Raw genomic sequence first — 13,371 nt, 5'->3', positions numbered from 1 at the left:
ATAAATGCTGATGATTTAATTGAGAAGTTGAGTTAATCTGAAAGCCTTTATTTACTGGTTGTAAGAAGTAAAACAAATTGTCCGCGGTGGTAAAGTTATATAACTTTAAGGGGGCAAATGGGTGGAGTGATAAGAGTTTTACGGATCTTCTAGCTTTGTTATGTGACATGCTTCCTGACGGTAATGTTCTTACGAGTCGTACATATGAGGCTAAAAAAATGATTAGAGAATTGGGCATGGAATATGAGAAAATACATGCTTGACCCAATGACTGCATATTGTAACGTAAAGATTACCATAAATTATCATATTGTCCGCGCTGCTCTGTATGGCGTTATAAGACTAAGGAAGGGATCCCAGCTAAGGTGTTGTGGTATTTTCCAATAATACCAAGATTCATAAGGATTTATTTGAATGAAGAAGCTGCAAGAATGTTGACTTGGCATAATAGTAGAAGAATTGAAGATGGAAAGTTAAGACACCCAGCGGATGGTCAACAGTAGTGGAAAGAGTTTGACGCTAAATATCCTAAGTTCGCCAAAGAAGCAAGAAACTTACGTCTAGCGCTCTCCACAGATGGAATTAACCCTCATAGAAACATGAGTACCCAACACAGTATTTGGCAAGTTGTGTTGGCCATCTATAATTTGCCCCCAAGGGTTTGCATGAAATGGAAGTATCTGATGTTGTCTTTGTTAATATCTTGCCCTCAACAACCTAGGAATGACATAGATGTGTATTTGGAACTACTTCTAGATGATTTGAAGATTATATGGAAAAGAGGGATACCGGTGTTTGATGGTTATAAGAAGGAAAGTTTCAATCTGAGAGCTATGTTATTGTGTACAATAATTGACTTTTCGGCGTACGACGATCTTTCTGGACATACTGTACATGGGAAAGAGGCTTGCCCTTTGTGTGTGTGGGGGGGGGGGGGGATGTTGAATCATAATATTTGAAGCATTCTCACAAGCATGTGTAAAAGGGAAATCGTCGATGGTTATGCTCTGATCATCATTAACGTAAGCTTCACAAGGCGTTTAATGGGTGTCCTGAGCAAAGTGGGAGTCCTCAGATTTTGAATGGTCATGAAGTGTATGAGAAAGTGAAATATATTGAGATAACTTTTGGGAATAAGGGACGTAAGTTGTCTACTCGTGGTTATTGAAAAAACCATATTTTTTACCAAACTTTCGTACTGGCATGACCTCCCGGTTAGACATTGCCTAGATTTTATGCACATTGAAAAAAAAGACAACAAGGCAGCTAGGGATGATATGGTTGATAATATAATCAATACTCTGCTGAATGTTCCGGGTAGGACAAAAGACAACAAGGCAGCTAGGGATGATATGGTTGAGATGGGTATTAGACCCGAGCTGCCAGCTAAAACAAAATGAAATCTGACTTTTTTGCCGCCTGCAGCTGATACTCTTTCAAAAAAGGAGAAAAAAGAGTTTTGTGAATGCTTGCATGGTATTAAGGTGCCAGAGGGCTATTCATCTAATATTAGAAGCCTTGTTTTGTTGCAGGACCTAAAACTTACTGATTTAAAGTCACATGACTGTCATACATTGATGCAACAACTACTAGCCGTGGTCGTTCGTTCCATTCTACCTCCAAAGGTTCGATATGCTATAATTAGATTTTGCTATTTCTTCAAATCAATCAACGGTAAATTCATTGATCCCGATGAAGCAGAAACTTTACAGGACATCCTCATCACCAGTCTTTGTCAGTTTGAAATGGATTTTCCTCCCTCATTTTTCACTATCATGGTTCATTTGACTGTCCACCTAGTCCGGGAGGTTTTGTATCTCGGGCCAGTGTATTTGAGATATCAGTACCCATTCGAACGATTGTTGAAAGTTTACAAGGATTACACATCTAATAGGTATCGTCCAGAGGGGTGTATTGTTGAGCGATCAATTATCGATGAAGCTCTTTCGTATTGTTACGTGTACCTCTCCACGGATGAGTTAATTGGAGCTTCTACGAATCTTCATAGTGACTGGATGAATGGAAAAGGTGTAAGGGGTCGTGTTTCCAAGGATATGTGATCTGACATGCGACATAGAGCTCATACATACGTTCTTTTTAACGATGATCATGTCCAGCCTTACAGTATGGAACACCAGCGTTACCTTATGGGAAAAAACCCTCATAAGAACGAAAGGAGGTATGCAAATGAGCATTACAAGCAATTTAGTTACTGGTTTAAGGATATTATTTACGATGATGACAACCCAATTGATGATTGCTCACCCAGCCTACGGCATCCCGCTTTCGGTCCTGATGCTCGTGCAACTTTTTATAGCGGTATTTGATCAATGGGTACACTTTCTACACCCACATTCAAGATGAAGCGAGCATAATGCAAAACAGTGGAGTTTGCGTAGATTCTGAGGCAATATACTTTGCTAGTTCAAAGGATAAAAATTCTATTTTGGGTACAATGCAATATTATGGAGTTATTCAAGAGATATTGATTTTAGACTACATGGATTTTGAGATACCTCTATTTCGGTGCAAGTGGGTTGACAACAACAATGGTATTAGAAAGGATGATTTAGGATTCACACTAGTAAATTTTGGCAAGGTTGGAAACAAGGACGATCCTTTTATATTAGCGTCACAAGCAAAACAAGTGTTTTTTGTTCTATCTTGCCATCGCCGAATTCCAGATGATGAAGACGTCGAATTTGAAGGACTTGATCACAGTGCTATATTGCAATTTGGTAATGATGTTGAAAATGTTAACAGTCCAAAAATATATACACGAGATGATCATGATGAAGGTATTTGGGTTAATGAAGAGACTTGCAAATCCAAAAAATGTTCCCGGCAGCCGTGAAAATATCAGCAATCCAAACAAGATATTTTACGTCATGTGTAATTATTATCTTGCTGTTACATATCAAATTGTTGTTATAAACTTTTTTTGTTGTTGTAGCGGGCGGGTTAGGAAAAAATCGTACCAAATGATGCTTTATTTCTTGGAGGTAAAATCAAACAAAATGAAATATAAAATACAATGGTTATACCTTAAGCGTTGTTCAGGACGTGTACAGTTATAACGGTTCAGGCCGTTGTTATCTATATAAAAATGATGGTTTATTTCTTGGCGCTAAAATCAAACAAAATGAAAAGCTTTAAGACAATGGTTATTTCTAACCCCTTTCGATTTTCGACATTTGCCCCACAAATGCTTATAAGTCTTATATTTAATTATCTGACATAATTAAATATTAATTTGATTATTTAACACTTAAATAATATAAATTAACTACCAATGACTACTTAACTATTAAGTAATCATAAGACCATTTTATCAGAATACAATGTGTCAATATTATCCCAATTAACTAATTTTTCAAGCTCTTTTAAAATATAAATAGCTAATTAATTTCACCTCAAAACATATACACATATCGCATAAAATTAATTAATTAACAGTTAATTAATAAATTATTAATTATTAATTTATTACTTAAATATCACATAATTAAATAATAAATCTTCTCTGCCCGATTTCGTAACCATCATCAAATAATAATTTTATGTGACTAATTAAAGTCAAATAATATAAGGAATTAATTATCTCGTATCTCATACAAACAATTAATTCATTCTATTTGGGCGCCATCCTATAGGTGTGATCTAAAAGGATCAACTGATCACCGCCGTCACACGACAGTAATGTCAAACTCTAGTCAGCCAATCATTACCGATTAACGATGACCAGCTGACAAATAAAAAAATAAATCCCTGATATTCCATTTACGAGATTTAATATGTAAACGCACTTATTGTGGAGGACACTACTCCAACCATATGTAGATCGAAAATTGTATTTTTTTTATTGCAATTATTAATGAATATATTTATCATAGACTCGAGAAGACATGCGACTCGTGGAACAGCCCCCAGGTTGTCACTAGAAATAGAAATGGACAAAAATAAAAATACTATAAAATAATTATGGGATAGAAAGCCTAGGACTCGGACTCGGACTTTGACTCGATCTCAGATCGAGACTCCTAGTCATCATTGTTATCTTTGAGGGATCCTCTTTCAGCATCTGGTAGCTTGAACGTTTGATCTTGATCGTTGAACGATTTGAGCACCGTGTCCTCGTTGTTTGGGGTACTAGAAGGGTAAAGGGCCAAGAGACCTTCCTCTTTTTGAAACGTAAGATACCCATGAGGGTCATTCTTTTCCCTTAAAGGGCCGACGGTTGATAATGATATCTTGCCGCGATCGAGCATATTGTGGATGGTATATTTGAGTTTGGAACATGCTTCAGTGTCGTGTCCATTACCCCTATGGAATAAGCAATATTGAGAACCGTCCCAGAAGCAACCTCTCCTCTCGTACTTAGGGTATGGGGTTAGACCGATCGGTTGGATCAATCCTTTGGTAAAGAGTCTTTTAAAGGCGACCGTATAAGGCATGCCTAAATTGGAGAATGACCTTGGATGTTGAGTTCCTCTTTTTGGTGAAGGTTCTATAACCTTCATGTCGGTAATGTAGATTGTTTGATTGTTGGGTCTTGTTGTGGACGGTGAACCTCCTTCGATGACTTTATTGATAAGAACAATCTCTGCTGATAAGTTTTCGACGGTTTTGATGCCACCTGTCAAATGAGAGGTGTAAACTGGGTGTAGACAGTCAATAACGTCCTCAACCAATGTTGCCTTCTTCGACTGGTCGGGTATTTACGAATTTGTTTTCCCTCTTTTCACCAAATGATTGGTGGATCGTTCATCTTTTTTATCATCCGCGATGTTGTACTCCCTATAAGGTCACTTAGTTTATGTATCCAAACTAGTTAGGAGCGAGACAGAAATCCTACCATCCTTAATCCCATCTTGTATGACATGCTTGAGTTTATAGCAATCTTCGGTATCATGCCCCCTACCCCTATGGTATTGACTATACGAGTTTCCATCCCAAAATTTAGATTTCTTTTCTGGGTCTGGGCTAGGCCCTATTGGTTGAAGAAGACCTTGAAAGGATAATTTGTTCAAGGCTAGGGCATAAGGTATGCCTAGACTTGTGAATGACCTGGGAGAGCTGTTAAGTTTCTTTGACGAAGGCTCCATGAGGTTGCCTTTATTGATTTTGATTTCTGGATGAGAAGAACTAGGAATAGATTGCACACTTTTTGCTTTAGGACTGTCAAGTTGAGGGTTTGTCTGGACACTTTTCATCTCAAGCTTCTTACCCATTTCAGCAAACTGATTCTCCATGTTGGAAAGCCGAAAATTTAGGTTATCAATGGCTCCCTCTAACTTAGAAAATTTATTATTGAAGGCAATGGAAATCATGAGCATTCCACTTTGGATATCGTCGTCTTCAAGGACATTGATTTCTTCGTTATCATGAGGAGCGAGGAGGTGAGAACAATCTAGGGATGATTCTTCACCGTGTTTAGTGCTGCTAGACCCAAGAGGGTTTATCTTCTTGGATTACTCGACAAAAGGTGGCACTGGAAGCTTGCCCTCTTCGATCATATCTTGGATGGTGTGTTTCAAGAGAAAACACTCTTCAATATCATGGCCTCTACCTTGGTGATATAGGCAGTATTTGTTGCCCTTCCAGAGGTTCACCTGCTTCTCTAAAGGTATATCTGGAGTCGGACCTATTGGATGTAGCTTACCTTAGGCAAAGAGTCTCTTCAAAGCATCGGCATAAGACATGCCTAAATCAGAAAGCACCCTTTGATGCCTCCTAGCTTTCCTCTCAGCTGTTTTCGGCTTTCTAGGGCGACAGTTATTGCAAGAGGTAAGCTTTGGACGACCTAGACTAGAGCTTTCTCTAGCTGGCGTGTTCTTTTCCACCATCCCATTTTCAAGGGTGAGAACGCGAATGCTCAAATTTTCCACTGTAGCTTGAACTCGCAGGACCATGGCATAAACGTCTTGGAGAGACACGGTGATTGTGGCTTGAGCTGCTTCGTGACTTTGCTGACTGACGGAACTTGCTGGATTCCTACTCGACAGAAATGACGTGCATTACAACTCGATTCGACATGGGATAACGCATTCTAAGGCAATAAGCAACGAACTCAGGAAGGGACAAGTAACTACGAGGATAAGATGACAAATCTAGACGTCGACTTGTGAATTCATGAAATGTCGTGAGCGACTTCTCGTGTTTGAATTTACGGTGCTTGACTTTAATTTAGACTTGAGTGTTGACTTTGACGGAGTGACCCTTATATGGTTGACCTTATTGACGAGATTGATGGCACGTGTTGATTCTATACTCGGGTATAAGTGTAGATACCCGAGGTGTGCTTATAGGTTTTAATAAGTCTTTTATGTATGACTCGGGCACGTGCGACTCGAGGTGTCGGAAATCCTTAGATCCTAACTGAATTGGGGTATGGGGGTCCAAAATGTTGGCGTGACGCCTTAGGACTGGACTTGAATTTGAAAAGACCTAAAATGAAAAAGGAAGATGGGTTTATAACCTGACAGAGTTCCGACTAGGACATAGTCGGTTTAAATTTCAACTCTAACTTAGCCCAGTTGAATTTACATATTTACATTTACATGGTTTGAAAATATATTTTATTTTAAAACGTTTTTTTCTTTTTTTTTCATACTAAAAAAAAGACTTGGCTCATGAAGTGGGTTTTAAAATGGGTTTGAGGCCCGAAGTTTGACTCGACATTTGGACAGAGTTTCGGCTTAATTTGTGCTGCTTTGAAAATGACTACATTTTGAAAAGGATTTTATTTTACAAAATTTCGTTATGGTTTTGTTTAAAAAATGGTGATCACGTATATGATACAAACATACATACGGGCATTATAACGGTATGCTGAGTGCATTTAAAGGGTCTTGGCTTAAAAAGGTGGGTTGCCATACCAAGCAATCAAACCATGATTTGTGGAGAGGTTCATGCCAAATATGAGTAAGGTCGGTTCCTAGTCCATTCCCTCGAGTAGTGAAAGCCCTTGATACAAACAAGAGTATGTACCACGGTATGGCTGACGTCAGTCGCTATCTATCCTTAGGCCCAGATAAGAATTTGTACCGTCCAGACGGAAAGATTGGTCGAATGGGTTGGGTTAAGCCTAGGAAGGCCGAATAAAACGACCTAAGAAGGTCGAGTAATGAAAACCGACAACTGTCTCGTATAAACTATTCTCTAACCTCGTTCAAGTTTCACGCTGGGTAACACGTAAGTGTATCATCCCCAACGGAGTCGCCAAACTGTAGACATGGGCCACCCGCGGCGTGCGCGGAAGCGCTTGAATAAGCGTGCATTTGTGGAGTCGCCACCAATTTTTATGGAAAATTGGAACCGTTCGAATACCTCGTGCCATGTCAAGACACAAAGTAATGACATGAACACTAAGAACTCGTTACCCTTAGCATTCTATGTCTAGAATGACTCTCGTGGATGCTAATGAATACGGATGTTCACAGAGATCTGGAGTAAGGGGTGAGGGTACGTATTAGGAAGCTCTTTAATCGAACACCTAATCTCGCCCGCCTCGATAGCGGCCACTACTAATGATTAGGGAAATTATTCATATTTGATATTTCGTCGATTATATGCATGCAATGCGACAAACAATAGATTAATCCTAAAATGTGAGATTAAACAATATCGGTTAACACGTAATTTAGTAATTAATTATGTCAAAGTTGTAATCAGAATTAATTACATGTGAATAACATGCAAATAAATCATACAAGATAATAAAAAATAATACAAAGGAATAAGAAATAAATTACAATAGATATTTGAATTTGCATCATAAACATGCCTAAAAGAGTTTTAGAAATAAAAGAAAAGAAAAGAATAAATAAAATAAGGAAAATAAGGAAATTTGGAAAATAAGGAAAATAAGGAAAATTGGAAAATAAAGAAAAATTGGAAAATAAAGAAAATTAATTAAAACTGACAAAAATAAATTAAAAGATTTAAAATATAGCTAAATAGGTGATAATACGAATAATAGTCGACTAATATATACACTACGTCAAAACGGGAATGTGTTCATGGACAGAAGCCAGCCTAGAACAGGCGCAACAATGGGTGCGTCCTCTGGATAAGGCGCATCACCCACTGCGTTTGTTACGGGATGGGTTCTGACCGTGAAAGTCGGACTCGGTTGGTTGTTACGGTTGATTGATTATAAAAAATTGATTTTACATGTTAATGATTACACCCGAATGATAAATATTAAGAATGAATTTTATGTACAAAAACCGTCTCAAACCAATTAATATTGATTACTAATGATCATAAGACGAATTAAACGGATTTGAAAGCTTAAAGGTTGAGTTTAAAAAATAAACAGAAACTTTAATGTACAAAAAGTGAGTTTAAGAGGCCAAGTATTAATTACCGAGTCACTAAAACCCAGATTTGCGCATGAGATAGAATAACCAACCAATATGAAGAATTAGCGATTTAAACTGACTAAAGAAGAAAAGGTTTAAGAAAAATAAATTGACGGGTAAAATAATTTGATGAAAGCTAATTAAAAGATGTAGGTGATGTGACCATAATTAGCGCATATTTAGCCCCCGAATTAGCCTTGTTCCCATACTTTTTAGTGCATATTTGGGTCATTTATTGTCTTTAGTTATTTGTTTTGCATATTCTTTGAGATTTTGACCCCTTGGTAGGAAAGGAGTGCAAATATTGCATTTTCATGGCAAAACGAGACTAAATTGATTGAATTCAATGACCAAGCATCAAGGAGAGACAAGATTAGAAGGCCTTTGTACATATTATAGTAGATGAGCAATGTTGAGGAAGGATCCTTGCATCCCCAAGGAAATCCCAAGGATTTTATGAAGGAAAGGAAGAAAAGAAGAAAGAAATGAAGCTGTCCAGCAACCCGTGCGGATTGACTGGAAGACGCATGTCCTCCACAGCACAATCCGTGCGTCTTCCTTCAAAGACGCCCGGGCAGCGAGCCCAGAAGACGCCCGGATTCCCTTGAAGACGCTCGGGCAGAGGCTCCTGAATCCGCCCGTCTCGTGCCTAAGACGCACGGATTCCAGCCCAGCACGAATCCGTTTCTTCAAGCTTCAAAGAAACAAGCCCTTCCTTCGAAAAATACCGGCGTCTCCCTGCTCAATCTAAAAAGTGTAATTACTAGTTTAGCCCTTAGTTAACCCTAATGTATCCACCTAATTTCCACTATAAATACCCCATTAGTCTAATTAGAAGATCATGTTCTTCTTATCAATTATTAGAGTAGTTAATATCAATCAAATCCCTCTTTAGTATTGTAATCAACAATTAATCAAGTTTAATACAAGTTTTATTTCCTTAATCTCTCTTTTGTTCATCCTTTATTTTGGGTAATTGAAGATTATTTGGGTTATTATTGGGAGATTGACAACCTCTCAATCAAGCATCAAGTACTTCTTTTATTCTTTGCTTTATTATTGGAATCATTAGTAGGTATAATTCTCTTAATCCCTTTTTAATTATTGTTAATTACTTTCATTTGTTCATCATGTTTCATTTTGTTGGTATGATTGACAACCTTACTAGCATGATCAACATGATAATGAGTGAGTAGTGACCTAGCTAGGGTTAATGGGTAATTAGGGAAAACCAACATGGGGAATGATTCATGCTTAAATTAATATGCTTTCATGGTTTATTTGCTTGCTTGTTTTGATCTCAACTCATGCACATGTTATGTTTGATGAACTGTGAGCCTATGAATCCTTGCATTTTTTACCCATCACCTATCTTTTCAATGAGACTTGTAAGACATAAACCAACTCGAGTCTCATTAGACCATGCATGTTGTTGAGTAGGAAAGACTAAGTCGACTTGTAGGTGTTGTACAATCTAATCGATTAGGCTCTGGGACCCAAACTTTCCTAGGATTGTAAGATATAACCCAACTCAATCCATCACAACAATAATTGCTTGCTTATAATTTGAGAACATGTTTGTATGATCAATTCCCATGATTCCCCTATGACTCCATGATATCCTAGTGCTTTTTATCAATTGTTTACAACCCTTTTTATTCATCTTGCTTATTTATTTTCATTGCTATCTAGTTAGTGACCTTCTACATCAACCCAAACTGTGACACCCCTAAGACACCACTAGTTTCAATAGAAATCTCATCTCAATTCCCGTCCCTTGGGATCCGACCTTTACTTGCCTCTTTACTAATTGTAGAGTTGTTTTTGATGTTATAAATTGTGTTTGATTGGATGTGTGACGACCAACTCTTTATCCTATCAAAATGACGCCGTTGCCGGGGACGGTGTTAACTTGATTTAGATTTTCTTATATTGTTATTAGTTGTGTCTTTCTTTGCCTTGGGGAAGTAAGACTCCTCAAGGTTTGTTCTAAGTGTTTTCGAGTTGTTTGATATTTTGCATGTCTAGAAGGTCACAAGGTGATTTGTTACCTTTTGATCGTGAAATTGAAAGAACTTTGACAAACAATAGAAGATTTGCTAGGAGGAATTTGAGAGGTATTAGTGAGGTTGTGGATATTCAACCAACTATTGAGTTCATCAACCCTTTTACAAGAGAAGGTGAGGAGAACCCAACACAAAATACCACACAAAATCAACCCACAATGCCTAAGTTTTCATCACATTCCGTACCCACCGAGGAGAACCTACCCAATGGTACTCCCACACCACAACATTTGACCGGAAATTTTATTGCCAAATTTGCCTTTATCCAATTAGTCGAAAGGAGCCAATTTGGGGGGATGCCTAGTGAAGACCCTCATTCTCATATGGAAACCTTTTGTGACTATTGTGATGCGATTTCTCAAACCGGTGTAACTCAAGACCAAATTCGATGGGTCTTATTTCCTTTTTCTCTAATTGGCACCGCTAAACAATGGTTGAAGGGCCTTGATAAGGCCACTCTCGGAATTGATTCTTGGAAGAAGTTGGCTCTAGCTTTCTACAAAAAATTCTGCCCACCGGAAAAGACTAACATGCTAAGAGCTCAAATTACGGGTTTTAAGCAAAGGGATGAAGAATCTTTGTATGAAGCTTGGGAGCGGTTCAAGGGAATTTGTCGCTCATGTCCTCACCATGGACTTAGCGATTGGTTCTTGGTACAAAAATTTTGGAACGGTCTATATGAAGATTCAAGGAACATTCTCAACATGGGATCAAATAGAATGTTCATCGAAGTTGATGACAATCAAACATGGAACAAGATTGAGGAAATGGCGGTCCATAACTCACAATATAGTAGACCTCGCAAGGCTACTAGATGAGGAAGGCATGAAGTGAACTCCGTTACTCAATTGGGTGCTCAACTTAGTGCTCACATTGACACAATCAATTTGAAGTTTGAAAAAGCTATGGCTAGACTTGAAGAAGCCTCAAAATCACCAAAGCATCATGTTAATGCCATGACGGCATCCTCATCAATCCCAAGTGGGATATGTGAGAATTGTGGAACTTTGGGGCATGACCAAAGTGAATGTAGGGGAACAAATGAACAAGTGAATGCTTTCCAAGCATACAAGAGTGGTACCCCTTATTCCAACTATTACAATGAAAACACCAAATTCCATCCAAATCTCTCATACAAAAGCCAAAATGTTCAAAACCCTCAAACAACATACACCCCACCTCCCATGAGAAACCAAAATCAAAGACCCTTTTACAACCAAAACCAAGGTTACCAAAATCAAAATTCATACAATCAACCAAATGACCAAGGTTTTGATGTTCAAAAAGCGGTCCTCCAAATGCAAAAGAATCAACAAGAGTTTTTCACTCAAATGCAAAAAGATAGTCAAGCAAAGGAAACCACCATCAACAACATTCTAGCTCACACCAAAATGTTGGAAACCCAATTGACTCAACTAGCATCTTCAAGCTCACAAAGACAAAAGGGGCAATTACCACCTCAAAGTAATCCCCCAAGACATGAAATGGTAAGTGTCATTCACTTGAGAAGTGGTACAAGGTATGAAGCACCGAAGAAACAAGTTGAGGATGAAGTTGTGGAAGCTAGTGATAAGGAAGAAATTGTGCAAAACTCCAAAGATGGAGAATCATCAAAAGAAGAAATTTCAAAGAAAAATGAAGACAAGACCAAGGAGAAGGAGCCCATTGTGATTAGACTTCCTTTTCCAAGTCGTCAAGCCAAGCCCAAATTCGATGACCAACTTGGAAAGTTTATGGAAATTGTGAAGAATTTGGAAGTCTCAATTCCTTTCACGGAATTAATGAATCACGTACCGGCCTATGCGAAATACATGAAAGACATCCTCACAAAGAAGAAGTCAATCCGAAAGCTTGAGACTATCGCCTTCACAAAGGTGAGTAGTGCAATACTTCAAGGGAGTTCACCTCCAAAACTCAAGGATCCGGGAAGCTTCTCAATACCGTGTACCATTGGGGACACCACAATCAACAAAGCCTTATGTGATCTAGGGGCTAGTGTGAGTGTTATGCCATACTCGGTGAGTAAAAGGTTGGGGATGGGAGAGCTTAAATGCACCAATATCACACTCCAAATGGCCGATAGATCGACGAAGACACCATTAGGGATATAGGAAGATGTCCTCGTACGAATTGGGAAGTTTTTCATCCCGGTGGACTTTGTCATTGTTGATATGGAGGAAGATTCCAACTTTCCAATCATTCTAGGAAGACCCTTCTTACACACCGCGGGTACGGTGATTGATGTGAAACATGGTGAGCTCACTCTAGAAGTGGGGGATGAGAGTATAACTTTTAATCTTGATAAGACTATGAGAGCTCCCCGTTTACATGAACCGTGTTTTATGATCGATCATTATAGTCGGAAGGATGAAAGGAAGAAGTCGGAACTCCAATGGAAGAAGAAAATTGAAGATGCTTCATTCAAAGAGCAAGTGAATTGTGACAAAGAGAGCTTGCAAAGCTCACCAAAGTCAAGCAATGAAGAAGATGGCCTTATTGGCCAAGAAAAGGAAATGGGAAAGTTGTCTTCATCAAATCAAGAGATTTTCAATGATCAACTTAATGAAGTATGTGGTCTTTGGGACGACGAATTTGAAGGGATTTTTAATCCCTACATTGGTAATGCCATCGATCAAGACCGACAACAAGGGCCAAGGTCTATTGAAGACCTCTATCATGATAATGAACAAGCATTTGATTACTTTTTCAAGGTGTTGAGCAACATCAACAACACCTTGAACATGCCCCCTTGACATCTCATCAAGAATGAGAGTTTGGTGGAGTCCTCCCTAAACCACCATTTGTAAATATTTCTAACTCCCTAACTTGCATTTCAATTCTTATATTGCATTTTTTGTCATTTTTGGATTTTTATACTTTGATCAAGATAATTATCATGTTTGAGAGAAGTGAGGGAGGGACTAATAATTTCAATTAAT

General features: G+C 38.3%; 1 non-coding gene across 1 annotated transcript; it reads right to left on the bottom strand.

Moving 5' to 3' along the window:
• Positions 1-10,962: 10,962 nt before the first annotated feature.
• On the bottom strand, positions 10,963-11,069 carry LOC141604460 (small nucleolar RNA R71). The gene has a single exon (XR_012526158.1). It is a non-coding gene; the product is annotated as a small nucleolar RNA R71 (small nucleolar RNA).
• Positions 11,070-13,371: the final 2,302 nt, after the last annotated feature.

This window comes from Silene latifolia, chromosome 9 (assembly GCF_048544455.1).
Source record: "Silene latifolia isolate original U9 population chromosome 9, ASM4854445v1, whole genome shotgun sequence".
In the NCBI taxonomy this organism is placed as follows: domain Eukaryota; kingdom Viridiplantae; phylum Streptophyta; class Magnoliopsida; order Caryophyllales; family Caryophyllaceae; genus Silene; species Silene latifolia.
Note: the sequence above shows the minus strand (reverse complement) of the source record. Positions and strands in the feature narration are given on the sequence as shown.